Below are 23,890 nucleotides of genomic sequence, written 5' to 3' on the forward strand. Positions count from 1 at the left end.
CAACATTGTAATAGTTAGACAAAACAGAAGAGGTTTAAGAACATGGATGTTCCAAGCAAATAAACATGTAACAAATGAAACTAAAAACCCACCAAATGTAGATTTTTTAATTTAGATATGACTCAGACAAATGTAATTCAGAGAGCTAAGATACATTAAGCTGAGGACTCTTTCTAATATTTTAGTACTTATTGTACACATTCTTCAAATTTTCTTCCTAGACAACCTAGATATAGAGCACTGTGGCTAGATACAGACATTTAAAAAGCCTGAGGCAGAATCTAAGTTATGTGTTTTTCTGTAAGTGTAGTTCAGCTTGGAAGTGCACAGAACACATCTACACTCTGGTGGTGGCAGTGGTGGGGTAGCGTGCAAATCTTAGAAGGGTTCTGCCATTTTTAAACTAGTCTATGCACGTCAAACTTCTCTTACATGTATAGACCGATTTTATGCGCTGAACTTCTGTTCCGTTATGGGTATAAACCAGTTTCCAGTTACTTATACTAGTAAAAGTGTAATGTCTGTACCAAGCCTGAATGATAAGAAGTGTAACAAGAGACTTATTTAAGCATATTATTCTTCCAGGAGTGTCTGTCACAACCTGTACCCCACTGTGCCTGTAAATCAAATGTATATTTTAGTGCGCACATCTCAACTGTAGCCAAGACCCCTTCCATTTCTGATATGCATTCAAAAAGTACATAATATTATGAAAAACAAAGCATGAGTGTATTATAAGTAACCACGTAAATAATTTTCATGTGGAGGTATTTAATTTATCAGAGAGTATCCTATAAAGACACCATACAATACCACTAGGGTCCCTGGAAAATACAGTGTTTAATGATGTTTGCTGAAAATTTCAGGGTTTTTTGTTTGTTTCTTTCTTTCAAGGACAGAGGGAGCCTTGGTTTGCCACTGAGAAACAAGGGCAAGCAAGCCTGAAGACATAGGGACTGTTTTTCTACTTATTCAAATTGCATATTCAAGATGAATCTCCACAGCTCAGATATGAACAAGTATTCGGTTCACATTTAAGTTTCATACAGTCATTGTTTCCTCTGCAAATTAACTGCAACACATTCAGGGCAGGAAGCAGGAACTGGTGGAAAATTAAAATGAAAAATGTCTTTATTATTTATAAAAACTTTAGTACTCCTGACCAAAAGGTAATGGAAGTCCACACAGCTCTTTTCTAGTTCTTCTGGTGGGAGTCCACTATTAGAACCCACGTTTTCATCCTGGCCTTTGTAATTTTTTTTTTGGTGCCTACATTTCAAATGTAGACACATTTGCCTGCCTTCCTACAGAAATAAAAGAGTGAAGCTCTTGCATACTAAGCTTTTTAAACCAGTGTGCTTTAAACATGTGGCAAATGTACTTTTTTATTTTTTTTGCTGCCATCCTACATACCTGAAGATGAACTTGAGCTCTATAGACAACTGCACATCCGCAACAGTGGAAAAAATGAAGATTGGCAGTTGCCAGAAAAGTGGGCAGTAAGAAAAAAATAGATGTGAAGTTTCAATACCAACACTAGCTAGTTCACCTTTACACATTGCTTTGTTTTCCCCATTGGTCTGTACAGGTCTTTGAGGTCTACTTGCAGCATGAGCAGCTTCAGATTTTTCTTGCTTAAAGTGAATTTATTTAGTGATCTCAAGAGCAAATGTAATTGACAGGAAGTATTCATATCCTTACAAACATGTGTTGGGGGCTTGTACAACTCCTTGATTAAAGTAAGTCATCACAATTTCCAAGATCATTTAGCTTTTCACTTCTCCCTTATCATTCTTTTCCACACTTACTCCTCAGGGACTTGAAATAAGTAAGAAAAAGGACAATCCCCTCCACACAGGATCTCCTAATACAAGGCTTATAAAGAAAACAGGATAAAAAAGAACCAATTTAATCTGGTGTCTACATTTTAAAAAGAGGGGTCAGTGGGTGACAAATAGCCTTCAAATGGCAGCCAACTTCAATTATAAAAAACATTTTCTAAGAAGAATGCAGTTTCTTGATAGAGTTTAAGAGGGAAATGATGAATCTAAGCACAGTAGTACATATCACATCACAGGCAGCTGCAGTCTTCTTAGGCTGCCAGACTGAATGCACTAATTTAAATTAATATCAAACAACAAATATACAAGTAAAAGCACAGTTTATATCTAAGCAGTAAAATTATATCAAGAAAATTAAAGTAAAACACATAGGTGATTGCTTCTTCATAGAAGATAATAATATGGCAAGGCCAGTAAAAAATCCCCATTCTCAAGGCAAGTTATTACAACATCAGAACTGAATTTGGGTTAGTACATCCTATTCTAAGCCATTATTTTGGCAGACTTGAAATAGGGGCATAAAATGCAGCTCTCAACACAATAAAATTACTAGTGTCTCTCATTACAGAGTATCCTGAAGATCCTATATTATATTGTGACAGAGCTGCTTAGGTATAATCTCACAGCCTAAAAAGAATACTTTAAGGGTAAAGACAGTTAAGTATGGTTGTGGACAAAATGCCATTTAAAAGAGGAGGGTTGGAAAGAGAAGACTTACCATGGAGGCAGGCCCATCAGCTGAACCAATGGAACTTTTGTTTGTCTGCTCTTGTACTGGCATAAGTGGGATAAACCACTGTAACTTTAAAACTGGATGGAAAAGGTTTAAAGTTACAGCAGTTTAGCCCCCTATACCAACATAGGAGGGGACAGATGAAACAATTATTTGTACAGTGTGATTTAGAGAAAATGGGTATATTGTTTTCATCAGTCCTACTATTGCTATTATTTAGTGCTTCTGTGACAGCTAGAAGCTGCAGTGGATGTATAAACATGAGAAAGAACCTTTCTTAATATACTTACAATCTAAATATACAAGACAAAGACTGGGAAGAAACAGAAAGGTCACTAAGGAAGGATAAAGAGTAGGGCTGTGTGAAGTTTCGGTAGTCAATTCGATTCGGAGGAGATTTGGCCTGATTCAGCAGCTGAATCTCCGAATCTGAATCAAATTGGGAGACCCATTAAAAGGTCTGAATCGAATTGGAAGCCTCCGAATTGACTCGGAGAGTTTCGGCGCTGATTTGGAGATTCAACCATAGCGCCCCCCGGGATAACAAGGAATAACAGCCACAAGTTGTTGGAGAGTAGGTTTAGATCAGACATCCGTAGGAACTACTTCACAGTTAGGGCGGTTAGGATCTGGAACCAACTTCCAAGGGAAGTGGTGCTGGCTCCTACCCTGGGGGTCTTTAAGAAGCTGCTTGATGCCTGCCTGGCTGGGGTCACTTGAGCCCAGTTTTCTTCCTGCACAGGCAGGGGGTCGGACTTGAAGATCTACAAGGTCCCTTCCGACCCTACTTCTATGATTCTATGAAATACTTGCTGCTTTGCACAGGCCTAATAAAGAGTACTGTCTGTCTTCCCAAACTGGCCATAGAGGTACAATTTTGAATCAGTACACTGTAAAGGCTACAGAAAATTCTCAAAAAAATATACAAAAGCAATTAATAAAAATTCAGAAAAATATATCTGTTTTAAGTTATTATTTTTCAGAGGAAAGACTGAATGGTACATTTACTACTGGAAAATCCCAGTAACAAATTTTGCCCCAGTGCTGCTAATTAGCTACGAGGCAATGTACAACTTGTGTGATTTTGGTGGGCACGTTTGATTTGGAAACCTCTTTGCAGCACCATAAACCACAAGCGCCTGCACATCTGGATCCAGCCAATGTGACTAGTTCTACAGAATAGGGCCAATATATATAAAAATAAGACAGAAATTCAAATTCCTCTTTTATTGTTGGTCATTAAGGAAACAAATGCATTGATGGACATTAAGAGAACAAATGGTACCTTGGACATAGCACCATGTATAGTTTAAATAGGGGAAACATACTGTAGTGACTGTAACAAGGCCTCTTCAATCCTAGGAAAGCCTGTGCCATGTGCACTCTGGCACACAGCAAGTTACCCCAGGTGGGATATGGGAGGCTGGAGTCAGCACTGGGCTGGCCTCAGCAGCCTTACCTGGGATCCTGGGGGCCTCCCAGAGCTGCAGCTGTGTCACAGAGCCTGGCTGGCAGAGGAACACAGCTCTGGCCAGCAAGGCTCCAGCTTTGGCCAACACATGTTGCCACCACGTGCACTGTTCCTCTTTTGTTTTTCAGCAGTTTTAACTCCACGCCAAGGGGTCCAAAAAACCCTCTGTGCTGCTCCCTTGCAGGATGGAGAAGAACGGAACGTGCGGTATGTGGTGCCACAGATGTGTCTGCCTCACCACATACCACATGGCTACGCTTGTCTAAATGTGGCCAAAGGCAGCCAATTTGATACTGACCGAGTTCAGAATGAGTTAGGAGCTGCAGAAGGAAAAATGGCCTGGGGAAGAAAAACCCAGAGGATTTACTAACCACAAATTCTGTTAGCTAGATGCTCCTTCTTTCCAGCAATCTGCACACTGAGTAAAATCAAGATGTGCCAGGTAAGATAAGCAGGGACACCTGGGGAGGAGGGCAGAACAAGGAATGCAGGTGCTCTTGGACAAAGGAGACAGTGTGAGCTCGTTCAGTGACTCAGAAGAAACTATGCATAAAATAACTCTATTCTTTTAAAGTCTTATGTTAAGATGATATTTTTCAGTTGCTCAAAACAATTAGTATCTATAAGCTCTTGACTCCCATTTAAAGTCAGAATGTTATATTTAAAACCCCTTTGGGCTTCATCGTAATCCTCAAATTTATTTTTGAAGCTGTAAATTACACAGAGCTGCCTCTTAAGAGTGATTCATCTTCACTGAAGTCAACAGAAAGGATTCCACAGACTCAAATGCAAGTGGACACTGAGTTGCATATAAAGTGTTAATGATTCTGAATATTTTCATAAACTTGTGTCTGGAGGAAAGAAATAAAAACATGAAGACAATTTTCACTTTAAAAGGTAAAATTACTTCCTGCTCGAGTCTTAAAAATGTTAATAGGTTGCTCATTATTTGTTTCCCTGTGCTTTTCATTTATACTGCAATGGAGTTCACTACTCTGTCTTTGAGTTCTAAGTTAACTATTTACAGTTGTACCAAAAACGTTTCTTATCAGATGGCATTAGTTTATTCGTTGTAATTAAACAACCATCTGCTGAAGGCAAGTTCCTGATTTGATCTCATATAACACTGCCTGAAATACATGCTGGGGACTAGGTTACTTCTAATGTCATAGTCAACAGCAATTGGCCAGAAGGACTGGATTATATCCCGGGCTGAAATCATCCATGTCCAACACTGAATATGTCAGACTCTTCAGAAATATGCATTTTTTTCAATCTAGCCATTTTGATTAAACTATATCTTGCTCACATTGCAATGGAGTCCAGTAAAATTAAAGACAGAATAGTGAAATCCCCTGCAGTATAAGTGAAAAGCACCAGGGGATATAGTGAGCAAACTGTTAAAGTTTTTAAGACTCTAGCAGGAAGTAATTTTACCGTTTAAAGTGAAAATTTTCTTAATGTTTTTATTTCTTTCCTCCAGACACAAGTTTATGAAAATATTCAGAGAATCTTTAAAATTGTACATGCAACTCACAGTTTACCAAGTTTCAAATCCCTCCTCAAAAGCCACAGGTATGACGCCTATGAAGAAACTTATCTAACTGTTGCTTACTAGGCTGAATGGCAGGGACAGGCAACGTTATTTATTAACGAGACAAATACCATATTAACATGAATATAAGATAAGGTCCCCCCCAGTGAGCATGGGGAAAAATGCTCCTCATCTTATGACTGCATATAAGGAAACCTCATTAAATACATTGTCTATCATTAAACTGCTGTCAAAAGCAGCATGTACTCATAGGTGGAGAAAGAAAAAAATTTGGGGTGGGGCTGAGTGTGCGCACACTCCCCCTCCCTCCCCAGGTGGGAAAATCTGTTGGGGAAGGGGTGGGAGAAGGGGAAAGAGCCACGGGAGGTAGCAGCGTTGCCTGGCGCTGGTGTTGTCCAGCGCCACATCGGCCCTGGCCCCGGCCCCAGGAGGTGCTGCGCTGGCACTGGCTGCCTCCCTGCCCCTGGTCCCAGCCCCACACCACCCAGGGGGGCTTGGAGCTGGGGGCCAGAGCAGGGCCAGCCTCGGCTGCATCACTGAGCTGGATGGGACAGAGCTCCTGTGACCCCCACACCTGCCCCACCAGGCCCTGCACAGCGGGGGCAGGCGGGGCAGGTGCAGGGCAAAGTCGTGGCTCATCCGGGGGGGGGGGGGAAGGGATGGCAGCTCCCACCACTGCACGTATCCCAAGAGGCACAGGGGGCATGTGCCCTTGGTTCTGCACAGGGCAGGGCAGGCTGCCGCTGAGGGCTGGGGCCAGGGCACTGTCGGGCTCTTCCCGACGAGGGGGTGTGATACAGTGAATCTTGGGGTGGCTGAAGCCCCCCTGCCCCCTTCCAGTGTTACACTGCCCACCCCAAGCATAGTCCAACCCCCCGCTGGGAAGAGCCCAGGCCCAGCCTGCAGCAGTAGCCCACCCTGCCCCATCCCCTCAGGGGAATGCATCCCCCGTGCCTCACATGATATGCGTGGCAGCAGGAGCTGTGGCCCCGACAAGACGCTCAGCGCTCAGTCCCATGCCTCGCTCCATACACCTGCCCCTCTCCCAGCCCTAGCCCCAGTCCCTCCCTCACTGCTGCCTGTGCACCCTTCCCCACCCCTGCTACAGCTGCTGGAACCCCATGGCCAGGCTGCCTTGTGGTCCTACCACTGCCCTGGGTTTGGGGGCACTAAGCCTTGTTAGCCCCCCCCCGCCCCCCTGCAACCACCTGTGCATGTACTCAATAATGAAAACCAACTACGAAACTGATTAAATGCAGCCAACACTGAGCATGACGAAAACACACATGGCCCATGTAGGGTAAACATACTGATGGGAACCTATCACAAAGATAGGTTACTGCAGCCCATCTGCTGAGGGCAGAGGGCAAAGGGGCTACATGACCCCCCCAGATTATTTTCCCTGCTGTAGCAGTGGGAGGGGTACAAATTCAAGTTAAACTTAAAAGAATTAGATTCTGTACCTGGAAAATTATAACAAATTTATAATTTTTCCATATAGAGAATCTAATTATTGGGGGGTCATCTTATATTCAGGAAAATATGACATTACACCTTAAAATCATTTCAACCAGTCTGGAATCACAAAGATGTAGGTTTTGCAAACCTTATTAATTTTTTTCTTATTTTATCCCCACCCTTTTGCTTAGACATCCACGCAAATTCCACCCCCTATGGTTTATAAATGTCTTGTTTCAAATCAGTTGCATATTCTTTGTGGTATGCCCCGGACATGCCTGTGTATTTGTTCAGCACTTAGCACAATAAGGCCCCAATCCTGACAGGCCAAAGGGGCTTTAAATCATAATATACTTAGTGTTTACAATAACTCCTCTAATACTATTACAAATAAATAACAAAAGTCCCTTTAACATTTGAAGCAATGGATATCTATTTTTCTAAGTGTTGCATAAAGCAGTTATATTTATGAGTGAAGACCAAAGGAATGCACACAGTAGGTTTACCTTTTTGGCATTGAAGATAGCAGACCTGCAACGTTAATGTGTCAGGTTAGCAATAATCTGACCATAGCTCTAATTCATTAAAACATTTTAATGGTGCTTTAGTTCCTCCCTATTCATGAGAATACTTAAGCAATTGCTTATTTTGACATGTCCTTAACTCCTATTAACTTCAATGATGCAAATATGCTTAAGTATTTTGTTGAAGCAGGTCCCAGGGTAGTAACATCCTTACAGACAGATCACAAGTATTAGGAAGAAGATAACAAGTGTCAGCACTCTTACATGATGGAAGTGACTTCAGTTTATAGTCATGCAATTAACTGCCAATAGAAATATTAGACTGTGTTAATCTGAAGCAACTTTAAGTTGTTTATAAATTATTTAATCATTTCTTGGTAAATTATTTAATCATCAGCACGAATTAGTCACAAGCAAATTTTCAAGTGAAAGGTTTTTGTTTGTTTTAATTCTGTGCATTTATTTTCTATCACACTTGTTTAACCCAAATGATAAAACAGATTTTTCTTTTATTCCACTTCACAAACAAATTTACTATTGGGTTCAGAATTGGCTGCTGACGTGTCCTCCTTGGACAGCATCAAATGCCTGGAAGCTACTGAGCCAAGAGTACAAACTAGCAACAACTGCAACAAGTCTAGATTCAAATAATCCCCATGACAGGGTAGATAAGGACCTGACTCCTCCTCAGTCCTTGACATAATGTGTAAATTGTGATGTTGTCTCTTAACACTTGGATTGTAGATCCCTGAATTAGAGATAGAAATGCTTTGCATTTTCAAGTGCATGTCTCCAAGCTCTACAATACTTATATGAAAAGCCTCTTGAGGGAACCACGGACCTTCTGTTTGAAGGTTATCTAGAATGAACCCCATACTGATGGTCTTGTGGAAAGACAGCAGATGGTGTCTGACTGACTTGTTTGCAATATGCCTGTGCAGCAATATGCTGGATAAACATTCTGCTTGTGTGGAGCAAAGACAAGGTCTGGACAATTGTTACATATATACAGGAACCTGCATTTTCCAGAACTCTGAGGAATGTTCATACTGAGATTTTTGAGAGAACCTGAACTTTAGCTGCTGAGGTTCACCATCATTTAGGATCTTTCTTGTGGAAGGTAAGTTACGGCTGACTCAATCTCACATGGCTCTGAGAAACCTTTACTTTGAGCTGGACCTTGATCCTAGTTGCTGACTTGCTGAAGTGACTTCAGATTAACATTCACTGAGCTATGGGCGAATGGCTGAAACCCTTTGCACCTCCAGTGAACTCCAGTGACAACCAAGTACTTGAGGAACAACTGCAATGCTGAACAAGGTCAAATAGGAATACCCTGCACTAACTGCAAGATGTTCCTACTAATCTAAGGTACTTCTGGTGGCCTAGAAGCTAATGGGACATTAGCTAAAAAGGGAGCAGGAGAACAACTAAGTTTTATCTTCATCCTGTCTCCATGTTCAAGAGAATATTCAATATTCCATATTCATTCATCACTCTAGGGAAAATAAAAGGAAAGAAAACTTTATGGGACCTCCCTAGTCTTCATTAAGAAAAGTGTGACAGATGGAGCAACAGTCCGGGATGTGGCCCTTCATTTAAACAAAGTGCACTTAGAATGCCCATCCTACAGAGTGGCAGAGAAGCACTGCAGGAAAGGCATGCATTAAACCCCCAGGATTTTGTGTCCATCATAATGGCTCAAATCCTGTGGGGCAAAAGAAAAGGCTCTAAGCCTCCCTGCTATGGACAAAACCCTCCTCTTTCTTTTAGGGGTGCACCAATAGAGATTTTTTGGGGCCGATATTGATGGCTGATTTTTAACGAGCCATTATTGGCCAATACCAATCCAATTCCAATATGCAGCCCTGCAGTATGGAGAGCGGCATCAGGGTGATAAATCTGTTGTGGAGGGAAGGGGCGTGGGGGAGCAGATTGAGGCCACTGCAGTGAGGGAGGGAGTGGGGCTGGGGCAGGTGCTGCTCAGACGGGGCAGAGTGGGGCACAGGACAGAGCGGCGGCTTGTCCAGGAAGCATGGTGGGGAGGGTGGCGGTTCCTGCCACTATGTGCACCCTGAAAGGGCAGGAGGGGGCAGGGGTGCACCCCGGATCTGTGTGCAGTGGAGAGCAGGCTGCCACTGTGGGCTGGGACTGGGAGCCACAGGGAATTGTGGGGTGGCTGCAGCCCCCCCCCATCTCTCCCTCCCAGTGCTGTCACCACTAACCCCAAGCACAGCCCAGCCCAGCCCCCTACCGGAAAGAGCTGGCACTGCCCCAGTCCCAGCCTGCAGTGGCAGCCTGCCCTCCCCCACACACAGATTGGGCAGCACCTGCCCCACCCCACCCCAGCCCCACTCCCACTCCCCCCCTCACCATGGGGGCCTCATTCTGTGCCCCTCTTCCCTCCCTCCACCCCTTCCCCCAGGCTGCGTGCATGCATGCGGCATTTATCAGCCACATTATCAGGCACATCTGACAAAAAAAGCTAATTGCCGATACTCTAAATTTTCCTCATATTGGTGCCAATCCAATATGGGACTGATGTATTGGTGCACCTTTACTTTCTTTTTCTTTCTGTTTTCAAAACTAACAAATAAGTGTTAACTAAAAATTATGCACGTAACACCTGTACCAACACTAAATAAAACAAAGTTGCAGAGAAAGAGGTGGAAGCTGGAAGGGTTCCATTTCACTACCACTGAAGAAATGTGAGATAGTTAGGTTCATCACACGCTAAATGCCCTCACCTGGGGGGCATAGGCTCTGCCCCAAATGATACTGCTAGCCAAAAAAATTACATACTGCAAATAGTAGGCATATGTACAAAGGAGGCATATGTACAAAGGAGTAGGATCTTTAAGACAAATAATGAAAGAAAAAGGAGAATTACAGGGTAATAATGGCAGAAACCTATTTATTATTTTACAAGGAAAGGAAGAGGTATAAAAAGAGAATGGTTGAGTGATTACCTAGATAGCTTAAATAGGTTCAGACTCATCAGGGACCTGTGAAATTTATCCTAAAGTGCGAAAGGAATTACCAGAAGCAGCAGTTATTTTTGTAAACTCATGAATGACATGACAGGGTCCACAGAAGTGAAAAAGAGTAAACGTAGTACTACTGAAGAAAGGGAAAAAGGTGGAAAGGAAAGTACATGAACAACCAATTAGCTTCTGCAACTGATATATTGATAAAACAATGACTAAAAGTAGAAGCAAATTTGTAAGAATGCTGGGAGAAAAAGTGTTAACAGGCTGGCAAAATGTTGTCAGAAGTAAATTATGATAAACCTTCCTTGTATCTATTTTTGTAGGATACATTTTTCCTTGTAAGATATAGACTTAGTAGGAAAGAAAGACAGTAAATATAATATACATTTACACTAGTGAAGAGTTAAGTGTTCTGTATGATACTTCTATTGGTAAACTTGCTCTACCTGCTGAAAGTATGAGCTATATCCTATTTTTACAAAATTAAAAATTGCTGGTATGTAGTTGTCCGGCAGCCATGATAATGAGAGAGAGCATGAAAGGAAATAAGGAAAAGGTTTCTTATTATATTCTATTTGTATTGTCATTGGAATCTCTAACAACTGTAAAAAGGGCAGAAAGCTAAATTAATACTAGCTGGATCATGTGTAGCAACTGCTCTCAAAGATGTATACCACAGGTAAACCAAGGATGGTCACCCCCCCAGCCCATGGGTCAGATGCAGCCCCTGGTACAGTGTTGTTGGCTACAATGTCCAACTCGGGATCCTTAAAATTCTGGTTTATTAGGTGGATTGAAACACTGTAATGAAGTTAAATCATAAACCTTGAGGCTGGTCCCGTCCCCCCACACACACACACATGCACACACACAGTAGCAAGCTACAAGAGTCAGGTATACCTATCCTACAAGCGCTGGAGTCTGCCGTCAATGGCCAGTTGAGGCTGGTGTTATCCTCCAGAAGGGGGTTGCCGGCTGGTCCTTCTGGCTGGACAGGTCGGGTGCTGGTCAAGTTGGAGATCAAGAGGGCGCCGCTGAGGGTCACTTTTCACTGCTTTTATCTGTCCTTGGCAGACTTTGGTGACTCCCCAGTTTTTAGGTTTGCCCAATCCAGGGGTCATTGACCCTCGTGGGACTTCCCCCTCGGTGGCTACTGGATGGCATCTGTCAGCCCCAGGGGTCATCTGCATGTACGTGCAGGTTTGGCAGTCCGTTGATGAATTTTAAATAGGGCTCTGGGAGCGGTCGATCTGGAGACATTCAGCCCAAAAGTTGGTCCCTGGCGTTGATTAACTCAGGCCAGGGCTTCTAGCCCTTGATCAGTGACATTTAGAGATGTCCGGGTTGCTACATTGTCTTCTATTGAGTTCTTCTGTTGGTTGATCTGCAGTTTCCCTAGGTGTTAATTGCTGCCTGCTACTGTGTTACACATTCAATCACTGATTCACTCGCTCTTTCAGGGGCCAGCCTGATATAGGGAAGCGGCAGTTTGACTCCTGCCCTTGTTAACATTGTTACTAAACACATTTATAGTTGAAAGTTGAAAGGTGAGGAGTATAAAATATAAGCTTCAAATGCCACAGCACACAAATAGATAAAAATACCAAAATACAAGGGGAGATATAAAATGCACACATACAAATTTTAAAACACAATTCCTTATCTTAAAGTGAAAGAAAGAGGAAGGAAGAAAAGGTAGAAGAGGAAAAACATATCTAAGGAGGGGAGAGCAACTGCAGGCAAGAGGAAAAGGGGACTTTCTGCTACAGTGTCACCTATGGACAGCCCTGTAGGCCATGGCTCTGCATGCTACCTGAGGTGCGCTAGGTGTTGTAGAGCCCAATCCCAGTGCCTAGGGCCCAGGCAAGGACAATGCAGGCCACAAAACCTGATCCCAGCAGGGCAGGGGCAGCATGGGGCTGCAATACCCTGTTACTACAATAGTGTAGAGTCAGATGTGTTGTTTTTACATCTGTGAAAATAGATCTGAGGGAGTATTATTACTGTGAACTAAATTTCCTTGCAATAAAACTCTTAACTTTATTTAGTGTGGGGGGGGTTTCCCCAATGTGAACTATGTTTTAAAGATAACTTTCTTCCCTCATCTCACTGCTGATCCTCTTCCATGATAATATTATTGCAATTGGACCAGGGGGAATACATTTTTAAAGACTCCAATAACTTTTAAGTTGCAGACCATGGGTTCCTGCCAGCACACTGCTCTTCTCATCACATCACTCCAGCTTCAATGGTAGCTAGCATCTCTGAGCTCCCCATCCCTCCTCCAGCCTTTGCTTCCTGTCCCTACCCCAAGGGGCAGGGGAGTGCACCATGTTGCAGAGCAGGGAGCTAAGGGTGAGCCTGGGGCCACATGAGTATGCTATATAGCTATAGGATGGGACATCCATGTGGGCATGCATGTGCTCAATGCACCAAGCAGGGGAGGGTAAGAGGAGTGGAAATGTACACAGGTGAGACTCAGGTGCCCGTGCTTGGCCACACACCATGGGGTGGGTGGTCCCCAATACCTCAGAAGCTGGACAGGCCTGTTGTAACACATGCTGATATAAATACTTTAAGCAGATCAACTGAACTGAACAATTCCAGTTGATGAGTTTAACTCACAGAAAAGTAAGAGCTTTTATTCCCTTTTTAAACTGTAATGAGATCACGTTACGTGATTAAATTCAAAGCATCTGTGCAACATCTATCAATGTTTTAATCAGATGAATACTTTGATAAGAACATTAGTTTTTAGTGTTAAGAAAGGATCTTTAAAAAAGTCGAAGATTATGCACATTTCTCATCCAGTGGGCACATCTACACATGCTACTAAAGCACCTAAATAAACTCTGGCGCAGTTTGCACCGGAGTCAGATGCTTTTTACGTGCAGCATCTTCATGTGCGCCCAGACTGCAGCAATTTGAGCTGGAACAGAGTAGCCTTGGTCTGGCAGGAGGCCTGGGGGGTCAGCCTCAGGCTCCAGGTGGTGATGCTGGGAGGTGGAGGTGTTGGTTGGGGTATGAGGGTGCTACAGTGTGGGGCTAGCCAGCAGGCAGTCTACACATGCATTTCGGTGCATGTAATTACTCAGCTGCAGGATAGCACTCATCTCCGATCAGCACTATCCTACAGCAGAGTTAATTAATTTACTGTGCCCTAATAAGGGCACATGTGTAGACTGACACTTTACTGAGGAGCTAATTAGTAAATGTGTAGACGCACCTACTAAGTAACAGCTCAACTTAAAGTGTCACAAAACATGGAAACAAAAGCTAATGCAATGTGAATTTCTTTACTCACTTAGGGTGTATCTTCGAAAGGGCCTTTCCAAGAGCAGTTAGGTGAACTCCTCTGTAAACCTGGAGAAAAACATTTATATGAAATCTTTAAAATGTGTAACTGAGCCAAAATGTAAAGCACATACTTTGTTTGCTAATAGCACTGGAATTTTAATACATTGCTTGTAAAAGGCTGTAAACAGTTAGCATCTCACAAGCACGTCAGTTCTATTTCTCTAGAACTGTGACACTCTGCCAGCACTCCAAACCACCAGCAAACCAACAAAAACAAGCATGTGTGAAAGAGTATGCCACTAAACATGTTAAAAATCATTTTTTTCATATTTTCAAGTATGCCTAAAGGGTTTGAATGCCCACTTTAAGTTAACATTTCCACTGGTAAATTAATAAAAAGTGGCAGAGCTAGTTATTAAGCTCAAATCTAGAAACTGGCAGGGAAGAACACCAATTGGAATGGATTTGGAATGACAAGAAATTGGAATGACAAGAACACCTATACTTTCCATGGAGTTTTTAACAGGATTGAACCCATCACAAATCTCTCATTTGCCAAAGGAAAATGAGGCAACTAACTTTAGTAAGTGAGCAGAATCCAATATCATTAGGTTGAAATGGTTCTAAGGTGGGAGGTGTGGGTCATGCAGAAGGATGATGTATAGGGACCCTGACCACAGCATGCTCTTGAAGACAGGTGGTGGAAATGATAGCAGAAACCACCAAAAAGACTAGTGCTTGAAATAACTGAAGCTTTTGCCTCTGCATTTGTGACAGAGCATGCAAAACAAATAAAGGGGACTGGATAACCACAGTATTAATGATGATAACTAACACACACACACACACACACACGTGCGCGCACACACACACGCGCACAGAGCCAGCATGCAGTGTTGATTACAATAAAAAATTCAGACTATCCCAAGTTATACAGAAAAAAAAATAGCAGCATTTGGACAGAAACATGCTAGCTACACTTCTGAAAGAGGTTGTTTCTGATGTCTTAGGCCTTGATCAAAAATACTGGCACGTGCATTTCATTTTAAAACACATTGATTCAATGGGTTTGTGTGATTAAAACTGACCAGCATATTTAAGCATTTTCCTGGATCAGGTACTTGCTTCAGCATTACCCCCAGAGGCAGAGGGGGAAGCAAGCGGGTGGGAACGAGGGAGGAAGGGGGAATGGGGTGGGGGGCATAGCATAACTCATTACTAGGGGAGCAAGAGGGGCACCAGCCCCGGCTGCTAAGTTAGATGAACATACCCAGAGCTGCCCCATCATCATAGCTGCTCTGGGTGCAGAACTGCCTTGCTATTTCTTTGAGTACTTTGCTCTTTATGAAGACAGTAACATGGCAGGATGAGCTCAGTTTCATGGTAGGGGATCCTTGAATCTGTCTACATGGATCACTGCATATATCCATAAAGTAAGAATTATTTTCTTCATCCAAGAAAACAGTAACAGGATGCAGGAAAATAGGGAAAGGCTAAGTATAGTTATGGGAAAAAAATCTTGTATTTCATTAAGAAAGCATACAAATGAAAAAAGACACACGATTAAAACAAAACCCATAATTAGAAAGTTCTCTCTCTTTTGGATATTTCATATCACCCAAAATGAATGTGGAAGCTAATAAGGATTTCTAATTTGGTTGAATGATGTCTAAAATTATCTTCCTATCTGCTGAATTAGTTGTATATTTTTTTGTACAATTTCTCCCCAAATATGAAAATATTAAACTGTTCATTTCCAACTATTTCAACTATCCATTCATTAGCAAAGTTGAAGCATTTTGGTACAACTTGTGGAGGACAGACTGAAAGTCCTCTCATTCTATACCAGACAGAGACATTAAATCCTATGAATAGTCTTGACAGGAAAAGGCACGTAAATTAGTTACTGTCAAATGAACACAGACATTTGATAATTATGAGGGGAGTGTGAAGCTTTGGCCACTGATTTGATTCAGAGGAGATTCGGCCCAATTCAGTGGCCGAATCTCCAAATCCAAATTGAATCAGAAAACCCGCTAATCTCTCCGAATCAAATTGGAAGCCTTCGATTTGATTTGGAGAGATTCGGCAATTCAGACAGACACAGCTTTTTATGTTTTTTCTACATACCTCAAGGTACCAGGCTTGGCTCGTGAATGCTGAAATGGTTGGGGCAGATGAAGTGTCCCACGGGAGTGTGGGGGGTCCCCAGCACACTCGAAGGCAGACCTGGAAGTGAACCAGAAGCACTTCCGGTCCACTTCTGGGTCTGCCACGGAGCACGCAGGGGAGCCCTCCCCCCGGCTCAGCACCTGGTGCCTCCTAGGTCTGGGGGGGCACCCAGAATTCCCCCTGGCCAGTTGCTGAGCTGGGAGGGTTGGGGGGGGGGAGTCTGCCACTGAGTATGCAGGGGGCCCCCCGTGCTCCTGCGAGATGCTCCACCACCCCATCTCAGCTTTTATGAGCTATGCCTGGTACCTCGAGGTATGTAGAAAAACATATAAAGCTGTGTCTATAGCCAAATCTCTGATTCTCAAAATTAGAACTGAATCTTCAGATTCGAATTCAGCCAAAGCAAATTGTAACGGTGATCCAAATCAGCAAATCGAATCACTATCCCCTGAATCAGGCCGAATCCTAATCCGAATTGAATACGGCCCTCTTCGCACACCCCTAATAATTATTGCTGCTACTTACATTAAATTTCTGTACAATTGAAACTGGGATTGAAATATGTAATAGTTCAGTCTTGTACAAAATACTCAGTCTTGTACAAAATAGAGTGATACAGATATATCCTCTGTCTTAAAATATCCTTTTCAAGTAACTTTTCCTTCATATGTAATATATTGCATATACCGTACTAGGTTACCAGTAAGTAGGGTGAACCAATAAAGATTGTTTTTTTCCAATTCCAATGGCCAATTATTAACCAGCCATATTGGCCGATACTGATCCAATAGCTGATATGCAGCCTGGCTGCTTGGAAAGAGGCATCCAGCCGGTAAGTCTGTGGAGGGGAAAGGGTGTGGGGGGAGGGATGGGGCATGAGTGGGGGCAGACCGTGGTCCCCACAGTGAGGGAGAGAGTGGGGCTGGGGCAGGAGTAGGTGCTGCCCAGCCAAGGCAGAGCAGGGCATGGGATGGAGCCACAGGTGGCTTGTCTGGTGGGTGAGGAAGGGAAGCGGCTCCCCATCACTTTGCACACCTCCAGGAGAGGCATATGTGCATGGGGCAAGGGTGAGCTGCCTGCTGCAGGCTCGGGGCCAGGGGCTGTACTTGCCTCTTCCCAGTGGGGGGGCTAGGCCAGGACTGTGGGTGGGGTAGGGGCAGGGCAGGGGGGACAGTGGAGGCACTGGGAGGGGAAGTTACAGGGAATTTTGGGGTGGCTGTAGCCCACCCCATAGACACCCCTCCCAATGCCACCACCACCCACCCCAAGCTCAGGCCCAGCCTAGCCCCTGCCAGGAACAGGCTAGCACAGCCCCTGGCCCCAAGCCCACAGCAGGCAGCCCACCTTTGCCCTGTGAACAAATCTGGGGGGCACATGCCCCCCATGCCTCCCTTGGGGGTGCATACAGTGGCGGGGAGCCACCCTTCCTTCTCACCTCCTGCACTCCCTGGACTGTGGCTCCGCCCCGCACTGCGCCCCACCCCAGCTGGGCAGCACCTGCCCCTGCCCCATTCCCTCCCTCACCATGGGGGCCTTGATCTGCCCACCCACACCCCTTACCAATCCTATGCCCCTTTCCCCCCCCACAGACTTACTGGAAAGACACTGCTCTCCAAGCATACCTGGCTGTGTGCATGCACACAGCATTTATCAATGACATTATTGGCTACACTGGCCAAAAAAAGCTGACTGCCAATACTGTTAATTTTCCTTTTATCACTGCGAATCTGATATGAACCGATATATCAGTGCACCTCTACCAGCAAGCTTTTATATCAAATGCAAAGAAAAAATAACTTATTGCAAGCAAGTTGGTTTTTTGGATCACATCATATCACTCTAACTTGCTCAATGTTTTTTTTTAGCCTTAGGGTACCATAGAATCGTAAAATCATAGGGCTGGAAGGGACCCCAAAGGATCATCAGGTCCAGCCCCCTGCATGAGCAGGAAAGACATCTGGGATCAGATGACCCCAGACAGGTGACCATCCAGTCTTCTCTTGAAGACCTCTAGGGTAGATGATTGCACCACCTCTGGGGGGCAGCTTATTCCATAGTCTGGACACCCTAGTCATAAAGAAGTTTTTCCTAATGTTCAGCCTGAAACTATCTTCCTGGAATTTGTGGCCATTCTTCCTAGTTGTCCCCCAGGGCACCCTGGTGAACAGCTGTTCACCGATCCCCTGTTGTACACCTCTGATATAGTGGTAAGCCGCAATCAGGTCTCCTTTCAGCCTTCTTTTCTTTAGGTTGAAGAGTCCGAGGTCCCTCAGCCTCTCCTTGTATGGCTTGCCATGCAAGTCCCTGATCATATGGGTGGCCCTTCTCTGAACCCTCTTGAGCTTTAGCATGTCCTTGTTGAAGTGGGGTGCAAAGAACTGGATGCAATACTCCAGCTGCAGCCACACCAATGTTGAGTAAAGTGGGAGAATCACTTCTTTGGATTTACTGGAGATGCATCGATTGATTCATGCCAGAGTTTTATTGGCCCTAGTAGCTACTGCATCGCATTGCCGGCTCATAGTCATGCTGGGGTCTATTGTTACCCCAGATCCCTTTCATTTGTAGTGCTGGTCAGGTTAGCAATGCCCAGCCTGTAGGTGTGCTGCAGGTTCTTCCTTCCCAAATGCAGCACTTTGCATTTCTCTATGTTGAACCTCATCTGGTTCCATTCTGTCCAACATGCCAGCCTGTCTAGGTTTGCTTATATCTGCAGCCTACCTGTGGGTGTGTCTGCACAACCCCATATCTTAGTGTCGGCTACGAACTTGGCCAATGGGCTTTTCAGCCCCTCATCCAGGTCATTGATGAAGATATTGAACAGCACTGGGCCAAGTACTGACCCCTGGGGTATACCACTGCCCACATCTTGCCAGATGACACTGATCCATTCATTTGGACTCTGTGTCCTACCCTGCAACCAGTTTCGCACCTACTTGATGGTCCCGCAGTTGAGCCCAATATCGTCCAGTTTTTTGATCAGTACCTCATGGGATACCAGGTCAAAGGCTTTCTGGAAGTCACGGTATATGATGTTCACCGCTTTTTTCTCATCCAGGTGACGAGTCACGTGATCGTTGAAAGAAATGAGGTTGGTCAGACAAGACCTGCCCACGATGAAGCCATGCTGGCTGTCATTCAGTATCATGCATTCTGTAAGTTTGTCACATATAACCTCTTTGATGAATGTTTCTAGGATTTTCCCTGGAATAGAAGTTAAGCTAATTGGCCTGTAGCTTCCCAGGTCTTCATGTTTCTCCTTCTTGAAGATGGACACAACATTGGCCCTCTTCCATTCCTCTGGGATTTCTCCAGAGGCCCATGATTTCTTAAAAACCTTTTCCAGGGGCTCTGCAATTATTTCGGCCAACTCTTGCAGCACTCTTGGGTGGAGTTCATCCGGTCCTGCTGATTTATATACGACTAATTTCTTTAACTGATCATACACCAGTTCTATGGCAATGGTGGGAATGGTGTCAATTCTGCCCTGCTTGTTCTGTGCCCTACTTGGCATGTTGTTCTCCATGGTCTTGTGACAGACCAAGGCAAAGTAGTCATTCAGGAGTTCCATTTTTTCGTGAGTGGTAGTGACCAGGTATCCTCAGGCATTGAGCAGCAGCCCCACACTTCCATTAGATTTCCTCTTACTCACTATATAGCTAAAGAAGGACTTCTTGTTGTCCTTGATTCTTGTAGCTAGTTTTCATACGGTTTCTGCCTTTTTTGCCTAATCTGGTTTCTACAAGCACGGGCCATTGTCAAGTAGTCTACCTTAGCGGCTGTCTCAAGTTTCCATTGTTTGTATGCTTCCTTCAGTTTAGTACAAAAAACTAAGAAAAAACCTTACTAGTGAGGGCTGGATTTAGAAATAAAACAAAAAAGTAGAAAAAGAAAGTTTGAATTTGGGGAGACACTATCAAAAGTTCTAAAATAAAGTTAATTGTTAACAAAGTTACCTGTTCAGCAAATTATAAAAAAGTTACTATGCTAGGTATCATGGATGCATCTTTAGAAACCAACTACACTCTAACTTTTCACCTCCCCCACTGTTCTCCCTCTTCCTCCCTCCCTCTGCGCATACCAACCACACTATTTTATTTTAAAGAACAAGAATTTAAGTTTCACTGAACCAGAAGACAAAATATGTATTCACATTCAAGCCAGCACACCAAAGAAAACATTATAATTTGTTAGTTATATTAGTGGGAAAACAATTGTTCTGAAGTGAATACATAATATATAATACTACTAAATAAAAGTCCCTCACCTGAATCCACCTGTTCTGAAGTTTGCATGTAATGAAATCCAGATGTTCCTGTAATAAAACTGCTGAGCTGTGCCCTTAACCCATGTTCTCCCACCCCATGTTCTCCCACCCCAACACCTTACTCCAAGAATAGGCATAATATATCCTTACACATCATTAAAAAGTTTTAACTAAAGATTAAATTTTAATAATCCTTGTGATTCCCACAAAACTAAACAGAATAAATACCAAGGCATTAACAAGACCTACATTGTGAAAGAGAAAAATCCTTCTCAGCAGGTTACACAGCAAAGCAAACATCTGGGTGACCAATGAATTAAATTACTATTATTCCTTTACCAAAATGCCAACACAAACTATCAGAGGTAAAATACAAAAAATGTATATGTAGCAGTTAAGGTATTCTTTAAATGAATTTCACATTTCTATAATTAATTTATGGCCATATTAATTAAACTTTTTAGTTTGAAAAAGCTTAACCCCACATGCACTGAAACTGATGAAAGCTTTTGCCATTGGTTTTAATGGGAGTGATAAATGACATTTATATTTTACATGTTCAGGACTTTCTGTGAACTCTAATTAGTTAAACCTTTATAATTCTCTTCTTTAGTACTATCACCCCTATTCTACAGGCCGGGATGCTATAGTAGAGAGATAAGGTAATTTTCTAATGGTAAAGTGAGTTGAGCCAATATGAGAGTTTAGAACTCATTAATTAATAATGCTATAGTCTTTTCATCACAGTGCATAACACACTTGCAATTAAACAATTGGCCTTTCTAACGTTGCAAAGAGAGGCCACAACTGTGATATGGTTATCTGTCCACAAATTCAACTGCAATGACGCTGTAGGACCCAATCTGACCATATGGCCAACCTGGGTAACTAACACAATTACTACTAATATGGCAACAGGCAACTTACATGCTGAATGTGTCCCATTGTCAGATTTCTTGAGCTATCCAGTGCTTAGTTAATATCCTTACCAGTGGCATTTCTCCAGTTTTTTGTAACAAGCAAGAGAGCCCCTCAATGGCTATGAACTATTCTTATGTCTCTCTTCTTTATAAAACAGTTTGCCTTAAACAATGAAGAGTCCTATCTTCAGCTCCCAAATCATTGTCCACAGCTTTCAGACACCCTGGATCCATGAAGCCATAAGATTCAGGTATGGAATACTTTGCCTGTAGGAACTGGAATGGAATAGCTCTGATATCTCAGATGTGAACAGCTAAGGAAATTACCTTTGAATGTAGTCTTAAAGACTATAATTGAAGATCCTTGATAAGATGTTAGCAAGTTACACATCATTTTGTTTAATTTCTAGGTAGTTGTGAGACTGTCTCACAGTAATATGTGATTATTCTAATGTAAATGTGCTACATATTTTATTTCTGAGATAGAAATAGATAGTGATTTATAGCAAGAGCTACAGACCCAGACCCACATGCTATGTGTACAGACAAGCACCCAGGCTTTCACCCCACTACATGGGCTGCCCAGCACACCTGCCTTCACCACCCCCCGACCCCAGCACAGGCAACCAGTTTCCCCTTCTCTCGCAACTGTGAGCACTATGCAAGCTACCCGGGCTCCCTCACTGCCCCGTGCATAGTGTGGGCAGGCTGACCAGCTTCCTCCCATTCCTGTCCATTTGCTCCATGCAGGCCACCCCTCCACAACACAGGCAGCACCATATGCACCTCACTTGGCTGCACGCACCACTCACCTGCAGTACAAGCAGTCCAGTTCCTTTCTTTGCTGCACAGGCAGCTTGGGCAATCCAGCTCCCTCCCAGCCACTGGAGAAGATCAGCAGGGGAGGGGGAGAGGGAGGGGGAGAGAGAGGCAGGGGAGAAGAGTGGTAGTAGGGTGGGAGCCCATGGGCCACAGGCCAAACTTTCAGGGGCTGTATATGGCCTGTGGGTCACAAGTTGGAGAGCTCTGATTTAAAATATTACTTTCCATTCCAGATCTGCTTCATGCAAACCAAAAAACAAGTCACCAGATGTTCACAACTGAGTCATTTCTAACCCATTCTGTATAAACTAGAGGTTAAAAAAGTCTACATTCCTTTCCCCAAACCCTGGACCACTTAGTACTCTGGCACCACAACAAATTAACTGTGTCGCTTACCTGCTATTTGTAGTATTTTTGATATATGGGTGGAAAGCATTTGAAAATGCTTTTTTTGCAATTAGAATCCAAAAGAAATTCCCTCATTCATTCTCAAAGGTCTTATCCATACTTTTGTGAGTGATATAAAGATTTCACAACTGAACCAAAACAAAATATTTAAACAAATGATCAGCCAACTATAGTATAAAGCATTTCAATATACACAATACTCAATATACTGCCTATGGCCAACCATGATGGATGCTCAGTTCCTTTCATAGGGAACATCTTTCACAGGTGTTTGCCTCAGTAGCATAACAAGGGGCATTTGAGTGGAGCACTAGCCCTGGGCACACATTTAGAGGGGTGCCATAATGGCAGCTCCCTTGGAGAGTCCACACCACAGCAACAGCAGTAGCCTACCATCATTGCTGTATCATCACAGCAGCTGGGTGCAGAGACATTGCATCACTGTAGCAACAACGGAGGGGTGGGCAGACTACACAATGGTAGTAACTGCCAGGGACTTTGAGACCTTGGGCTGGCTAAGACTGACCCTCCTCACCCTCCAGTGCTCAGAAACTGTCCCTGACTCACTCAGGAAGGGCTTTACCCAAGGTGCATAACTTGCTAGTTATGCCTTTAATTTGTCTTTATTATCTGATAAACGATTTGATCAAATAAACTATTTTTAAATATAATTAAGTTTGATGGGGCAGCTAACTGAATATTTATAAAACAGGATTAAATTCTGCTTACAAAGAGACTATAGTTCAGGACAAGATACAAGAGTGTCTAATAAATTCAGTAAATCTTAATTTTAAACTCTGATAAGCTGGATGTACAATATAACAAAAACATCTGGCATATGGTTTCTCTAATTTGTAATAAATAACTGTAACTTACAAGCTAAACTTTAAGGTTTCTAGATCTTAGAGGGAATTTGATTCCGTTAATCATTATTTTAAAAAAGATAAGTAGAAATTGCATTTTGATCAGATAAACCTAGAATAAGTCTGATCCTCTCTTCATTCCTAAGATAGTTTACTTCAGTTAAACAAAATAGCACATAAGGATAAATCTAAAGTCTAAATCCAACTTGACCTTCATATGGGTAAATGGCCAGTATATGGCTAAAATGGCTGGCCAATGTTAATTTAGTTACACAATGAGATCCAATGAATTTTATCCTGGATTCCAAGAGCACAGTATACCATTCCTGATGAAGTTGTTTCATTCAGCAGCCAAGATGTGGCAGAAGGGGAACAACCCAGAAGGAGCAGGGCTCGGTGAAAATGCACTGCTCTGGACGGGAAAAGAATTCTGGCTCATTCTCCTACACCCATTGTTGTCTACCTATTTTATCCAAAGATTATTAAATGAAAAAAATGCAAAAACATCACTGGGGGTAGGAACAAGGGGAAGAACCCAGATTAAATGTATAGAAATGGGGAAAGGGAAA

The 23,890-nt window shown here is 43.1% G+C and overlaps 1 protein-coding gene across 1 annotated transcript in view; it reads right to left on the reverse strand.

Annotated features, from left to right (window-relative positions):
* Nucleotides 1-23,890, reverse strand: part of LHFPL2 (LHFPL tetraspan subfamily member 2) — a 105,239-nt gene that overhangs the window by 73,450 nt on the left and 7,899 nt on the right. Inside the window, exon 2 of the mRNA XM_006021412.3 lies at nucleotides 13,877-13,935. The gene's annotated coding sequence lies outside the window, so the exon portion shown is untranslated. The remainder of the gene's footprint in view (nucleotides 1-13,876; nucleotides 13,936-23,890) is intronic.

This window comes from Alligator sinensis, unplaced genomic scaffold, assembly GCF_000455745.1.
Source record: "Alligator sinensis unplaced genomic scaffold, ASM45574v1 scaffold159_2, whole genome shotgun sequence".
Classification (NCBI taxonomy): domain Eukaryota; kingdom Metazoa; phylum Chordata; order Crocodylia; family Alligatoridae; genus Alligator; species Alligator sinensis.